Here is a 15,191-nt window from a genome sequence, read left to right on the forward strand (position 1 = left end):
TACCTAGGGAAGCTAGCACTGCGATCTGAGGGACTGCCTGGCATTTTGTTGTAAAGCACGGTCCTTTTGTGCTGTTCTGATGTCACTACCCAGTTAAGAGGAGGTGTGTATTCTGCTCTTACTGAGATGAAAGGCAGGCTTTAAGAGCAATGGTGGAAAATGGGGCTGCAGAGAAAGCTGAATGAGGAAAGGGAAGTGGGAGGTGAAGGTGAGGCTTGCAGTCTGTGAAGAGGAAGAGTTGAGCGTGCAGACCCTGCTCCAAAGGCCATGTATGCATTTCATACAGTTGATGGGTAGAATGCATAAACAGCCTTTCTTAGCAAGAGCTGTTATGAGGAAGATTGAAATTTGCTTTGACGCTTTCTTTTATAGCATCTTACATCTTGGTTACAAACAGCTTTTAATGGCCTGGCATGCTAAAATGCTGTGCTCAAGTTGGGATGCTCAAACCTAGAGCAGGTATCCCAGGATTAAGCCAAGGCAGTACTTTTGGTAGCAGAATACAGAGAAAACATGGACTGTGGATCAAAATAGACGTTAGGTTTGGGATGGAACACAATCTGTTTTGCTCTAAGAAACAAGCCAAACCACTGCCCAGGACAAGAGAATTCTGTAGTAAAAATGTAGATAGTAACAGATTATTCTTTAATTTGTTCTTTAATTGCTTTGTTACATTTTTGTCATTTGCATGCTTGTTTGTTGGTCTGGTTTTCCTTTTAGGTAGGGCTTTTAAGTTTCCATCCTCAGATTTAAGTATACAAATTCCATTAAATCTTCTTCTTGGTTCTTAAATCCTAGTGCAGTTTTTGGATTTCGTGTTTTGTATTTCCAGAGAAGCATGAAATCATCTATAGAATGGCAAGTGTAGTAGCTGGAGTACTGATCAATATTCGTGATGGATTACTTTCTTTCCTTGACACCTAATGGATACAATCAAACCCTTGAGTCACCTTAGGATCTACCAGAGGAACCTACTCAGGCTGCTCAGAGAACTTGGATGTGAACGTATTTTTTGTGAGGGCAGTGTCAGAACAGGCATTTTCAAAGGTCAGATAATAGTAGGTTTAGGCTCAGGGAGAAGGTTAGCATTGAGAGAAGCTGTACAATCATTAGTTTTACTTTCTGTCTGAATAAAGAAGATTATTTGCTGAAAAATCAGAAGAATCCTGTGTTAAACAGCAATCTTGATAATTCTCGTTCCATGATGAAGTTTAGAATTTGTCGGAGAGAAGGAAATCAAAGATGCTTAAATGTGTAATGGATGCAAACCAGCTCTGATTGACAAGAACAGACTAATGAATGCATTATGTGTGAGAATTTTTTTCTCGTGATCATCATTATCTGAAAAGTAACCATTTAATAATTCTAAGATTATTAATAATCTATTGGCCAATAATTTGAGAGAAAAGAGATGTATATGGTCAGTCTAGTCTACCAGGAATAAGGAAGGCACACATGTAAACATACAATTATAAAATTTTTAAGGAAAATTTGAAAAGTTGCATTCTTTTTTGTTACCTGATAGATGACAAAAACAAACTTGTAAGTTTAAAGAATAGAAAATGTGCTCACTCAATTTCAGCCTAGGAACCCAGCTGAGGATAAGTAGATTTATATCGACACTCAGCAAACAGAACACTACTGTTTGTGAAGTCAGTGAGCCTGAAAACTGTTATCTTGGTATTTAAGCATACAATTTAACAATAGTTTAAATCATTAAGATGCACTTGCAGCAAAGAAATTGGAGACTGATCCTAAAGGTGCCAGCAACTTATGTAAGTTGACCTCAAACTCTCTCTTGTATAAGCAAGTCAAGGGGCACCGTCTGCAGTTTGCCTTGGAAGCTGTTTTGGGTCATCTGTAGTTTAGCACTGAATACCAAGGTACCAGTTATGGAAGAAAAATGGAAATCCTAAATGCCTATCTTTGAAATGAATGATTCCAGTGTTGATGGGTTTTATGATAGCTGTACAAGCAATATCCCACTCCTTTTCAAATAAACACTTAGTTCTGTGATTACTTGATATATCAATCTAGATTGTAGTACAAGCTTAGGTGTTTGCTAGCTAACATGCATTTAAGTGTGTTTCTGTACTTCAGTAATTAGATGGTCTTTGCTACAACTGCTTTGGGAGGAATAGTAGTTTAAAAAATGCAACTAGTGCAAATAATATCCAGGACTGAATACTCATCAAATAGATGTTCGTAGAATCTTCTAATTGTGGGTTTTTTAAATTATTATTTTAATTTTTGGTCGATGGTTTTCATGGTGTGTTTTATTTTGTTATAGTAAAAGTAACAAGGTGCTTTATAAAGACATTTTGGGGAATGGTGTCATCTGATCTGGGAATTAATTTTGAAGAGATCTAAACAAAGCTGAATTTACTTTGCTGACTTCTGGGGGTTTATATTATATAACTCAATCATCTTGCTAGAAGGAATTTTTAGAGAACTGAAATGAGTCAGTAACATAAATAGTCTCCTTGTTTTCACAGGCAGGAATGCATCATTCTCCTTTCAGTTCATTACCACAGAGGGCTTTGCATGGCACTGTGTAACTCAGGGAGTCATCAGAAGAGAAGTGGATAGTAGATATGGATGATGTTATGTGCTGTTAGATGCTAGGTCAGCTCTTGGAGTCACTGATGTCAGCAAAGGACTCACAGTCATTCCTTGGCAGAGTGCGGTTTGCCTGGCCTCAGCTGGCTGCCAGAATTAACCAGACTTTAATACTAATGTGTGAATTACCAAGACCTGCAAAAACCTTAATAACTCTTGAGAATCAGGTTATTAACTAATCTTAATTTTAAGGAAAAAAAGGAAACCTTTTAAATAATTAGGCTTAAGTAAAAGCCTAATGAAGCAGTTATCAGAAATCATCAGAGGTGGAATACTGTGTGGATTGTGCCTTTTGAAGGCAGGGGTTTACGAGAGGAGCTCTGACCTCCCCCTCCTCCTTACTTACTCACACCTGTCCAGTATTGGATATCTGCTCCCAGATACGGGATCAAACACCAGATGGGTTTTGCAGACTCTTTGAGTGGGGTTAGGGCTGTGTGCCACCCTCTTGTATGTACTGCAGTGGGAAGATATAACCATTACAAATCTTTCTGTACTATGGTAACTTGGGTATGCAACAGTGACTGAATCCTGCAGATCTTAATTCTTTCTATTGCATTTTGGTTTCTGGTTTGTCTTTGATATCAGTTGTGCTATGTGGTACAGCACAGTGAGTAGGGGCACAGCGTTGTAGACCTGCTGTAAGCATCTGCAAACTTCAAAAAAAAGAAAAAAAGAAAAAAGAAAAAAAAGTAGTACTGGGGCCAGCTCTAATTGTTTTAAGTAATCCCAGTATTTGAATCATGCCTCCCTCACTGTTTTATTTTAATCACCAAAGCTTTCTACTATTTTGTCCTCCTTTAAAACAGTATCACTTTCCCTTATTTATGCATTTAATTTTCAATATATATTTATATCTACTGCATGTTCTTTTCTGTGGCTTATATGATATACTGTAATGCTTGTTAGGTCATTGTCTAAAAGGGAGATAAGTTGTTTAGGGATGAGGAGCTGTATTATCATTCATGTCTGTTTTGATTGAGAGCTCTTTTGTGAAAAGGATTTCTCATTAAACACACAGTGCCAAACACAGTTGGGCTGTAAGGTGAAGATCTACCACAGCACAGGCATTAAAGAAATCTTTATTTTATTAATTATTCCATCTTTAGTTCATTAATTTAAGTAATATGACTCCATTTTTTACTTTCTTCTTATATTCTGGGTTAAAGGTTTACCTTTCAAATGGCTTTAGTACAGAAATCCCACAGAGCAGGACTGAGAAGATGGCGGTTCAGATTATTCTGTATGCAGTTAGTTATATATTGAAGAACCATGATTTTCATCACATCTAAGTGAACACTTTCTTAAATGACTTGCTTATGGTTTTTATTGTTGTTGTTTTTTCTTTTTTCTGCAAGACAGAAACCCCCCAGAAATGAGGCACAAAACTTTACAGTTACTTTGAGGAATGTTGAGGGGATGGGAAAGCAGATGTGGAATTGCTAAAAGCAGCGGGCTGTAATTATTCTCATTTTCCGCTGTAATGCGTGGCTTCCAGTCATGTCAAAGCATAGGTTACAGGCAAAACATCATGCACGTGGAACTTCTGTTATGAACATCACCCCCTCATTCACACTTAACTTTTCTTCCTTTTCTCAGATAAGCGCACATGAGCAAACACAGGTGGGTAATTGCAATTCTTGTATCTAGGTTGGTCAGACACTGTTGCAGCGTAACCTTTCCTTACTTGCATGATTTGGAAGCCGTTAATCCCTTAGCCCTTTCTTCTTGAATTGACTGCTTAGGTTGTTCTTGCAGAAAGGTTAATGGAAGGAAACAATGTTATCCTGTATAAGCATCTATGCAGTCTGATTGGGTTGATATTCCATATGTGGAGGGTGTAATGGACTTACTGAAAGGTACTTGATATTACACAGGGTTTTGACTTAGAAAGGTGATACAGCAAGGTATAGAAATCCCTCTACAAGCACAGTGTAGCAATTGCAATATGCATCTGCATCACAGTATAAAGGTGACTTCCATTATGCTCTCTGTAGTCAGCTACAACCTGTGCTGCTCCTTGAGCTCTACGGGCATGAGGCCCTTGCCACCTTTTCACCCTGAATATTTGGTTGGTCACATCCTGATGTTAACATCTGGAGTATGTTGGTCTGACCAGCACAATACCAGATAAAAATTTGAATATCGTTTCCTGTGTAGCTTGCTATTTTAGAGCTGAAGAGAAGCTTTACTAGCCTACAGAGAATACAGAAATTGACTTCAAAATTGGTGTTGAAAAAAAAATCTAAAAGCAGATCATTATACTTCAGCAATAATGTATTCTTTATTATATCAGACTAAATTCTTAGAATACTTTTAAAGAACAAAATGGGAATAATAGTATTCAGCTATGAGTAATTAAAAAAAATACCCACATTTCATAGCTATAATTGAACCACTGATCAGACCAGAATTCACTGAACTACCATCACAGATAATCCTGGGTGGTTTGTACACTGTGATAACAACACTGTATTATTAAGCATTGACTGTCCTCATAGGTTCATCATTACTCAACTCACAGGTTTTGAGCATTACACAAAGGAGAAAAGAACAACTTGAACAACCTGTCTGTTGAAAGCCATCTGAGCACAGCTGCTTTGAAACAGGATGTACAATGCAAAAGTTTTGTGTTAGTAAAGGAAATCGTTTAGAATATCTTGTGCATAATGACAGATTAGCTGACCTGTTGTAACGAACTAACCCAGATTGCATGTCAATACAGCCACAGGCTGGCAGGTGCATTTGTGGCGTGTATCTTCAGCAAGCACCCAAAACAAAGCCATAAGCTGAGTCTGAACTTCTTTCTTTTAAGGATCTTGAATCCTATCCTAACAGTGGGAGGAATTTTCCCTTGAGCATTTGCAATTTACTGCTAAATCGTACTTGCATTCCTGTAGCATCCTCACAGGGTTAACTTGTTGGTGGTCAGTGCTCAGATATCTTTGGTACCTGTTGGGATGTGGAATGCTGCTAGAAGCAGCATTCCCTTTCGAAAATGGAGCACTTACTCCTTTTCTTTGGTCCTATTTCTACTTTACCTCTTATAACTTGCCAGAATTTTCTCTGTGTTTCTCTATTCATTCATTTCTTCTGTATCTGGTTTAGCTACAACTGCGTACTGAGACATACATACATACTGACCCGTCACTAAGCTGATAAGAGACCTCATGGCTGTAGCAGCATGGCATGCTTAGTTATCCTCTCCAGTTTATGTCATTCCTGACAATACACTGTTTCTAACTGCTTCTCGGTATCAGTGAGAAGCTTAGGAAATAACCTAACCTAGAATTTCTTCCTTTCATGCCTTTTCAGAGAAACATTGCAGAGTTGAGAGCACTGGACCCAATATGCTTCAGTTATCTGTATGTGGAATAGAGAAAGGAGCACAGCAATTTCTCTCCAAGTCAATATTTTGATGTCTCTGTGACTTCTGACTGAGAGTGCGTGCTAATTTGTGACAGAACTGCAAATTGTTCTCATCATGGTCGTGGGCTTTGGTCATGTGCCCTCCAAAAAATTCGGTTTTCAAATTGCCGCTTAGGAATTTCTATTTCAGACACTGCTGGAAACAGCAGTCTGAAAGCATCTATATAAAGCTGTCATCAAACAGTGCCTTGAAATGGTCAAATTTGGTACTGTTGAATACATTTTAAGAAAACAATAAGAAAAAAATCACAGTGGGAGCACTGCTCAGTGTAACAGATGAATAACTGTGGATAATTCTGACGTTTCTATATTTAGGGAGACAAGGCCTCGTGCTTTGGTGGTAACAGCAAAACTTGATCTGTGTGAAGTACCAGATGGTGTTCTATAAATGCAGATCTTAGGGCAAGCATCCGTAGAACTCTTATGCTGTGTGAGTACCACAGAAATTATAATAACTGTCATCAGATGGGTCACTTCATGTATTTTGAGTCTGTAGCATAACTGATGAGAAGGATATTTTTGCTAATCAAATGGAAAGGGAAAGCTTCATCTGGAAACGATTCCCGAATTGAAAGCCTTACGCGCTCTTGTAGGAGAACTCTTTCTAGAGATACTTCTTCATTCAGCCATGAGATTTTATTGCTCAAAGCTTTCTTCTGTGCTGTCGTTTTGCCAGAATAAAATGCTTGAACGTGAGGCAACTGAATATTAGTTAACTAGTTTAAGGTTGGGTAGAATGAGATGGTATTGACAAAACTGATATACACATCTGTGCCAGTGGTTTTCTGGAAGTTTGGAATCCAGTGTCAGTTATGAATTGAATGTGCTGAAAACTGCAGATAGTTTTCCTGTTTATGTTCAGTGTCCTTTTTTGGGTAGGGTTGCACAAGCAGTAATTTTAGGAAATCAGCCTGGCTAAATTGGCACCTACCTATTCATATGGAATAGGGTTCTTTCTTCCCCAAGGATTCTTGCCAGGATTTTAATATCATTAACAGCATAAGGGCATTAATTTTGAAAATCTGCTACTTGCCTTTTTAGCAGTAAGTGGACAGCAGTGGAGACTGTACCTTTTTCCTTTTAAAGCACAGGGCAATGTAGAAGGGAGATAAAACATGCCAAAGGTAGTCAAATGCAGGATGCTTCTGTCCAAATTAAGAGAGCAACTGGCAATCACATAGACAGAAAAAACCTATCTGGTCTTCTCTCTTCATGCAAATACATGAACAGACACTTTAGACCTGATTGGAGTTCTGCTGCTGAGCACTTCTTTCTAGCAACTGCAAGAGCACTCTCACAGCTCCCATTTCTAACATTAATTAAAATGTTTAAGTAATGTCCAAAGATGATAACAAAAGGGAGAAAAAGTTCAGATGTTTTACACACTATTGTAAGGAGGAAAAAAAAAAGTCTCAAGCTGTATTTTTACATAAGGAATACATCCACTGACATGTTCAGAGTCTCGTGGAAGCAGGGAAGCCATGCCAGTTTTCTGAAAGCTGAGTAGCAGAAGGCAAAGCAGGCAAGGGGTGACCTTTCCTTCTTGCTTTCCATTTCACCATATCCCCAGAGAGTGTGTAATGCTGATTCTCGCTGTATGCCTGAGTATCAGAGATAATGTACAGGACAATGAAATGCATGGTATATTTGATAAACTTTCTTCAAATGTCTTGGTTGCACTAGTCTTGAAGTGATATGGTTGCATTCCTTTTTTGTAACGGATGGAAAAGAAATGAGGCTCAAGAAGCAAAGGGATTGATGTGGAAAATGAGTATGTAGCTTTATATGTACTGTACTCTTTCTAATGCAATCAAGTTTCAGAAAGGATGTGATACCAGATGGCAATATATGAATCAAGAATATGCAGTGCAAATAACAGTAATTTGTACTCAGTATCATAGATAAATCCTCAACTTTCCTTTTACTGGATAGTTACAAAAGCTTGATTTGCTAGAAAACTTGTTTTTCTTTGAACCTCCATTTTATTTTCTTTATGCATTTGTATTTGTTATTTTTATATATCTTAGGTCAGCAGTGTTCTCCCTTTTGCCACTGACCCTCTCACAAACTGTCTGAAAGTCTTCATATCTCTTTCACTTTTTAGAGATAGAAACAAGAAGGTGGGATTTTAAAAAGCATTTAGCATTGCTTTCCTTATTTCCTTAAAATTGAAATTATATCAGTCCTCAATAATATTGAATAATAAATTCTTGGGAGTCCTGACAGTATTTTTCAGGATCCTATCCCACTCCAACACAGACTATACGGAGGTTTCTCAGCGCTAAGTTGCTGTGATTCCCTTTTTCCCTGATGGTGGATTGAGTTAGGAGGAGACAGAAATCATTGCTGAGGCTTTTAGAGCACCTTTTATTGATTAAGCAGTTAATTTCTTTAAGCTGTAATTATTAGTATTAGGTATCAGCTCTCACAACATATTTCCTTACTCGTGCAGACAGACAGGTAGTCACATGCATGGTCATTCACAGCTGCCTGGTTGGAGCTGTAGCTGGGACTCAATACCAGCTGGATACTCAAAAGCAGAGGATCACAGCAGCGTCATGCCAGTGGCTTGCAAGTAGGTGTTCAGAAAGTCCCTCAGAGCATCCTTTGTTCCATCAGATGCATGTATAATCTTATTGCCTTTGCTTGCTTATAGCTGCTGCTGTCTTGGACATGGTCCAAGCTCTACAATCTGTTGTTGATGCTAGTATATACTGGTGGCCTTGGGTGGTTTTGGCAGATGCTTGGCGTTCTCAGTTTATCAGCTCTTGCAGGTCCAGCAACATTACTAATCTCTGGAGTTTATCTGCTCTTGGGAGACCTTCACACATCTTTCTGTTCTGAATCCTGCTGTTTTCTGGCAACTATTTTTCCATGAACATCCGTAGGTATCTACAGAATTCACTTGCACATAAGGAGCTTTTATAATACCGTGAGGTAAGCACAGTTCCTACTCCAAAATTCTCACATTTTCAGCATTATAGCTCTGATTTCTGCATGGCAGGAATACCTTCTACAATGATTTTTGAAACCCTGTACATGACAACAGCTGACAATACGGTCAGCTTATAGAGTTTTCATTTGCACCTATTTATTTAACTGACAACATCTAGTCTAATTATTCACTTCAGTTTTGCTTAAGGTAGATAGAAATGTTGCTAATAACTCATTAATATTATTAGCCCTTGATATTTTTTTTCTTAGAATGAAGGGAAAGGTAGAGTAAACATGATTTTTTGAATCTCATGCTTTAAAACATGCTCTGTTGCAACTGCTGATACCCAGTATCACTTCCTACCTCAACTCTCCTTGTCTGAAATGAGTATAATGCATGGACTCAGTTTTATCCAGTCATCACAATTCTGTATGCACATAAATTACAGCAACGTTGTTCAATCTTCCAGGTCATTTTCCATCTCTCAGGGGCTTCAATGAATTCTTAGGACAAAATTCTACCGCAATTTAGAGAGAAACCTGTTTCTTGCATTTCAACTGATTTGTAGTGTACATAAAAAAACAAACACAAAACCCACTGAATTACTTCTCCCTCTCCACCTCTCTTCCTCATCCTGGATGGTTTATTGGGATTCCAATTGTTTGCTTTGCCTATGTAGTATTCTTCCCTTTTTGGTATTTGGTTCTTATTTTTCCCATTGACACTCCTGGAGTTGTAAGTTCTATTGATGTCAGCATCAGTGACTGTCAAGAAACCATTTCATAATTTTCGGCTGCCCCTGTTTTAAGAAAATAGATGAAGGACATAAAGGTTTTTAAAGCAGTGAATTAATGGACGTGCTGACTGATCATTCATTATATCAAGCACTACTTTTGAGGTACACAGAGAAAATCTGTATATTTTTCTGCATGTATTCCTTGTTTTTATGTTTTCCTTTCATCATTTTGTGAATATACCTTTGTCCTGTGAACACTTCATTTTCAGCTAGCGTGAGATGAGAGAGAGTGAATAATGGGAAGGTGGGTGGTGGAAGGGAGCAGGCAGGAAGCATTACCAACTATTTATAACTTTGTTTCCCATAGCAGGCATGGTTTTGGTGATGAGGGTCATTCGTATCAGTATTTCCGTGGTCCTTAATGTCAGTAGGTTTCGTTCAAGTCAATAACAAAAAAATCACCTGGACCATCCTCATTAAAGTTAATGCCTTTCTGACCAAAGAGTAGTATCTCTATGTTATATGTGGAAAACAGCATATAAAATATAACAGCAGTTTTCAGTGATTTATAACCTCTAGTTTTCTATGATTTTTAATCATTAAAGAGTATGTAAAAACATATTTTATACACAATCTTTTATCTTACATTTATTTTTATATTTCTCCATAGCGATTTATTGCTACAGATATATCACCATTACTATAGACATTTATAGTGCCATTAAAATTCAATGCCACCATAAATTCATGCTCCTTAAAGTGTTGACATTTGTAACAGCTTCCACAAGGGCATATTTTATACTGAAAGTGAAACTTGGAGTAAAAACTTTTTTAAAATTTAAGATGTAGGTGAAGAAAAAATGTCTTTTATCTGCTCTCAATAAATCCAGTCACTTGAATGAGACATACTGTGTTACCCCTCACTTTTGGGCTTTATTTGCTCAGCCCACTTCAAACGGGTTCAAAGGGAAGCATGCCATTCAACACTTAAAATTATAAAGCAATTATTTTCTGACTAGCACAAAAAATCTAGACAGGATATAATGAGCTATTAGTGTAATAATTAACATCCTAAGGCACCTGAAGGGTCTTTGCTGTCTCAACAAACATCAGTCAGGAGAGGAATGCTTGGCCTCCACACACAGCTCTCAGTATTGCCCAGTTGTTATCTTCCATAAGGTCAGTTGAAACTGATGGCAGTGACAGATCAATACGATCACCCAGCTGTCCCAACTCACCTGACTGCTCTTCATCATTTCTTTTTTTCTTTGCCCTGTTGGGATCTTATTATGCGCTGATGTTTTCCCCCCTGAATCCTTGATTCTGTCCCAACAGTCCTATCTCTACATCTCCATCTGTAATTTCTACCTTTCTTGCTTCTCTGCAAACTTCCCACAGCTCTTTCTCAGTAGTCTCAGTAGAAGTTGGGCACCTGTGAAGGTTCAGAGGTGAACTATGGATTCATGGAACGCTGCTGAACTGGCTGTGGTGCAAGGAAGCTCACAGCAGAGATTACACAGAAAGGTTTGCAGCTGATGACTTTTTTTTCTAATGCATTAGTAAGTGTTTCAATATTACATTTGAAGGAGTGGGAGTATATAATTTAACTAAATAACTTAAGAAAAGAGAAGACAGTTTTGTATCCTTCTGAATATTGAAAACTATTTAAAGATCATTTAATCTTTATCTTTTTTCTTGTAGATTGAAACAGCATTGCCAGTTATTTTTAAATGGCAGCTGTCACCTATGGGACATAAATCGTTGTTAGTAATTGATTTATGAAATAGAGCCTGCAGACTTCACCCAGGAAAGCTGTCAGAGTAGTGCCAAAATATCTCTTGCTGTAAGTGCACAGGATTTTTTAAAACCAATACATCCATTATTTATTATAATTCACCCAAACCACTTCTTGGATTGGGAGGATTTGATCTAGATACTCTAAATAGGGAATACAAGCACATAACCTAATTTATTGTGATAGGTTGTCTCTCCCTTCTAAATTGGGAACCTTACGTTTCTGTCTTTTGCATTGCTTGGTCCCAGGGAGTGAGCATAAGACAAATTACTTTTTTTTTTTTAACCTATCCACACAGAATCATAAAAGAATGCATCCATAGTGTAGCAGTGCATTGCTCCATGCTTACTGAGAAGAGCTGTTCAGAAAATAGGGACTGCAATGTTGTGGTAGAGCATGGTGCAAAGCTACAGATGTAATATCAAACTACTTTAAGATTAATTTCAGTGCTATAGTATTGAGTATGTCATCATTCTGTTCATCTGCATTTTTTAACATGCACCCAGCTTCACAGCTAGAAGTTTCACAGGCTGAAGTGAAAGGAGTATCATCCAAGTGCTCCTGGCAAAGTCAAAAATAAAGTGAGAAAAAGAAAGATGACTTTTTCTCACAAAATTAGAGACTAATATACCTGTGTCTCAGCATAGTTCACAGGGGTGCTGCTCTACTCAAAGCCCTCTTTAAAGTAAAAATTGAGAGACTTAGAGAGGGCTTGTGGTCATTAGTGATGCCACAGGACTTTCCACACAAAGTGCCTTGTTAGCACTGTGGATCTGACTAACTCATGTAATTACTTTCAACCAACTTAAATTACCCTTCAATTTCAATTGTAGTGAGACGTTCTGAGAGCACAATCTGATGAGGTTAACCAGGAGAAGGTTATGGGATCACAAATTATAAGTGCTCACATCCTGAACAAAACTTTGCTGATGGAGTTTTTAAAGTCTGCTAGAAAAAAAAAAAAAATCACAAAAGCTGCTGACAGGAAGTTGAAACTGGAAGAATTCATTTTGGGGAAAAAAAAATGTTGTAAATTTTCTAATTGTAGACGTGATTTGCTATTTGGGATGATCTCCCAGAGAAGGCTATAGAAAGTTCCATACTTGTAGCAGTGTTAAAACCAAGTTTGGTTATTGTTTAAAGAGTAGTGTTTTTATTACCTCCTGTTTTATTAATGATAGCGTCTCCCTGAACTCTTGCACCTTAAATCCTGATGTGCTGTTGGGCCAACAGACATAACCTTTCCAGCTGAGGCAGTGTGGATGTAGCCCTGGCCATGGATGCTTTGGGGTGTACCTGTTCTCCTGTGGATTTATCTGCAGGTCGGACTCTCTTCAAGTTCACATGGTGGATCCAGCCTGCCCTGCAGAGCAGAAATGCTCTGACCATCTGCCAGCCCAGGCACATCCCACTGAAGTTATCAAAATGTTTCCAGGCACAGCAGAGCAAGATGATAAGGAGCACAGCAAACAGCATAAGCAAAAAGCTGCCACTAACAAGCAATAGACACTAATATACAGTAAGGCGAGCAAACACATGAGCCTGCCAGTTAGTAGCTAAACAGACATAATAGCTATAAATTTGGTTTAGCACACTCTAATTAAATTTGCTGTTATATCAAACCCTTTGAGCCTCTGGCTGCCAAAATAGACTGCTGTGGGTTAACACCAGTAGGCAGCTGCACATCACCCAGCTTCTTGCTCACTCCCTGCCAGAAGGATGGGGAACACAATTGGAAGGAAGTGAGAAAATTCATGTATTGAGATAAAGACAATTTACCATATGCAACAAAGCTACATGTGCAATCAAAGCAAAATATGGAATTCATAGAATCACAGCATGAATGGTGAATTCATAGAGTTCATTCACCATTCCCATTAGTATGGGGATGTTCAGCCCCTTCCTGGGAAGCAGGGTTCCATCACACTTTACTTGGAAGATAAACTCCCTATTGCTTACTTGAGAGAAGTACCTTCATGGCATTTGCACTCTTTTAGAGTTTCCAACAAATCCTGCCACTGCCTTTTAGAGAAACATAGTATAAAAACTGAGAACAAACCTTTGTTGCTGGCAGAAACAGACCTGGTAAATTTAATCAGATGAAAATTCCCCTTCCTTTTCTGTTAGTGAGATGTTTGTGGGCAAATTGCTCTCCTGGTGCTCTGGCAGTAGAACATCTTATCATCCCTCCTTCCCTCGTTGTTCTAGGGCCATACCTTTCTATACTAAGCTGAGAATCAATGTGTTCTTGACTTTTGCAAGAGGATTTCATATGAGTAATTGCCAAGCAGTTCCTGTGTCCTTGGAGCAACGCCCTGTCGTGGTGCCTTGGCCCTGTGCAGTGGAAAAGGGAAAAATCCTGCAGCTGTCAATGAAGCAGAGTCCCCAGAGGTGACCAGGGTAGGTTTTGCCAAGGTTGCTTTCTGCTGGGTTGAGACTTACGTAGGTTGTTGTTCTTTCTGCTGACCGAATGCTTCTGGAAGCATAATGCTGCATCTCAGTGGGATTGTTTTATCTGAAGAGGTCTTGATGGAAAACACAATGCTGCTTTGGGAGCAGTTATTGTAGCTCAGACAGAATTTAAATGAAGATTCCTACAGCACACCCTCATAGGAGTTGCATTTTTTTTCTCTTTTTCTTTTAATCGTTTAAAGTTGGATTTAAGGATTAGCTGAAAAGGGGGGCAGGGAACCATGTTTATGTAAACAAATGGAAATTGCTTTCTACATGCTAATTGCAATTATACAATTCTGTTTTCCCATTTCATTAATACCAAACTGTTTATTTTCACAGCTAATATGAAATAAATCACAATTGTTTTTAGCTGTTCTACATAATGAACAAAAATATGACTGCTGTTGGCGTTTGCAAGAGGAATTATATTTTTGCCCAGTAAACAGATAATTCCTACTATTTGTGGTCCAGAGGAAGGCTGTTGTGCTGTTGAAGAACATCTCAGTGTAGTATTATGGAGATTTTATGCTTGGTTATACACTTAGCACACAAGTAGTGAAAAATTTGGAACTGCAAGAATTACTCAGGTGTAGTGTTTTGTGGAAGTTTCTGTAATTATAACTGAAAAAAGAACAGCTGAAAATAATGAAATGTGTCTCAGAAAATTCAAGAATAGAAGGGTGCAGATGCACTGAAATTCCTACTGCAAGTCTGTGCATCTACTTGTTAAGTATCCCATTTCTAAAAACATCATTCTTTGTGTAATCTTATTCGTGTTTTTTGTTTTTTTTTTTTTGTAATAACTGAATTAACGGAGGCCACTTCATGTATCAGAGCATTTTAACAGGCATAATGAAGCAAATTTGGAGACTGTTTCTACATATTGTAAGTCTGCGTGAGCTACGTGAATCATGACTGAGTGCATTTCACCCGGGCTGTGTTCATAGCACACAGTGCCTGCATACTCCTCAGTAAAAACTTTCAATGCATCAATTTCCATCATAATACTGCAGGTTATAATACAATATAAGCTTTATGTATGTCAGAAGGAAGCCCAGAGTTACTTGCGTTAGATACAAATCTACCTAAAGTTCCTTATACCACAAAGCATTGGTGTCTGATCTTCAGCAATGTTAAGTTATATTAAAATTTTCCAGCAGCTATCTTGCTTATTTATCTTCTTCACGAGCAGAAGTAGGACATTTGGAATTAGGCATGGAAGC

The sequence above is a fragment of the Tympanuchus pallidicinctus genome, unplaced genomic scaffold (assembly GCF_026119805.1).
Source record: "Tympanuchus pallidicinctus isolate F22 unplaced genomic scaffold, pur_lepc_1.0 scaffold18, whole genome shotgun sequence".
Lineage (NCBI taxonomy): Eukaryota > Metazoa > Chordata > Aves > Galliformes > Phasianidae > Tympanuchus > Tympanuchus pallidicinctus.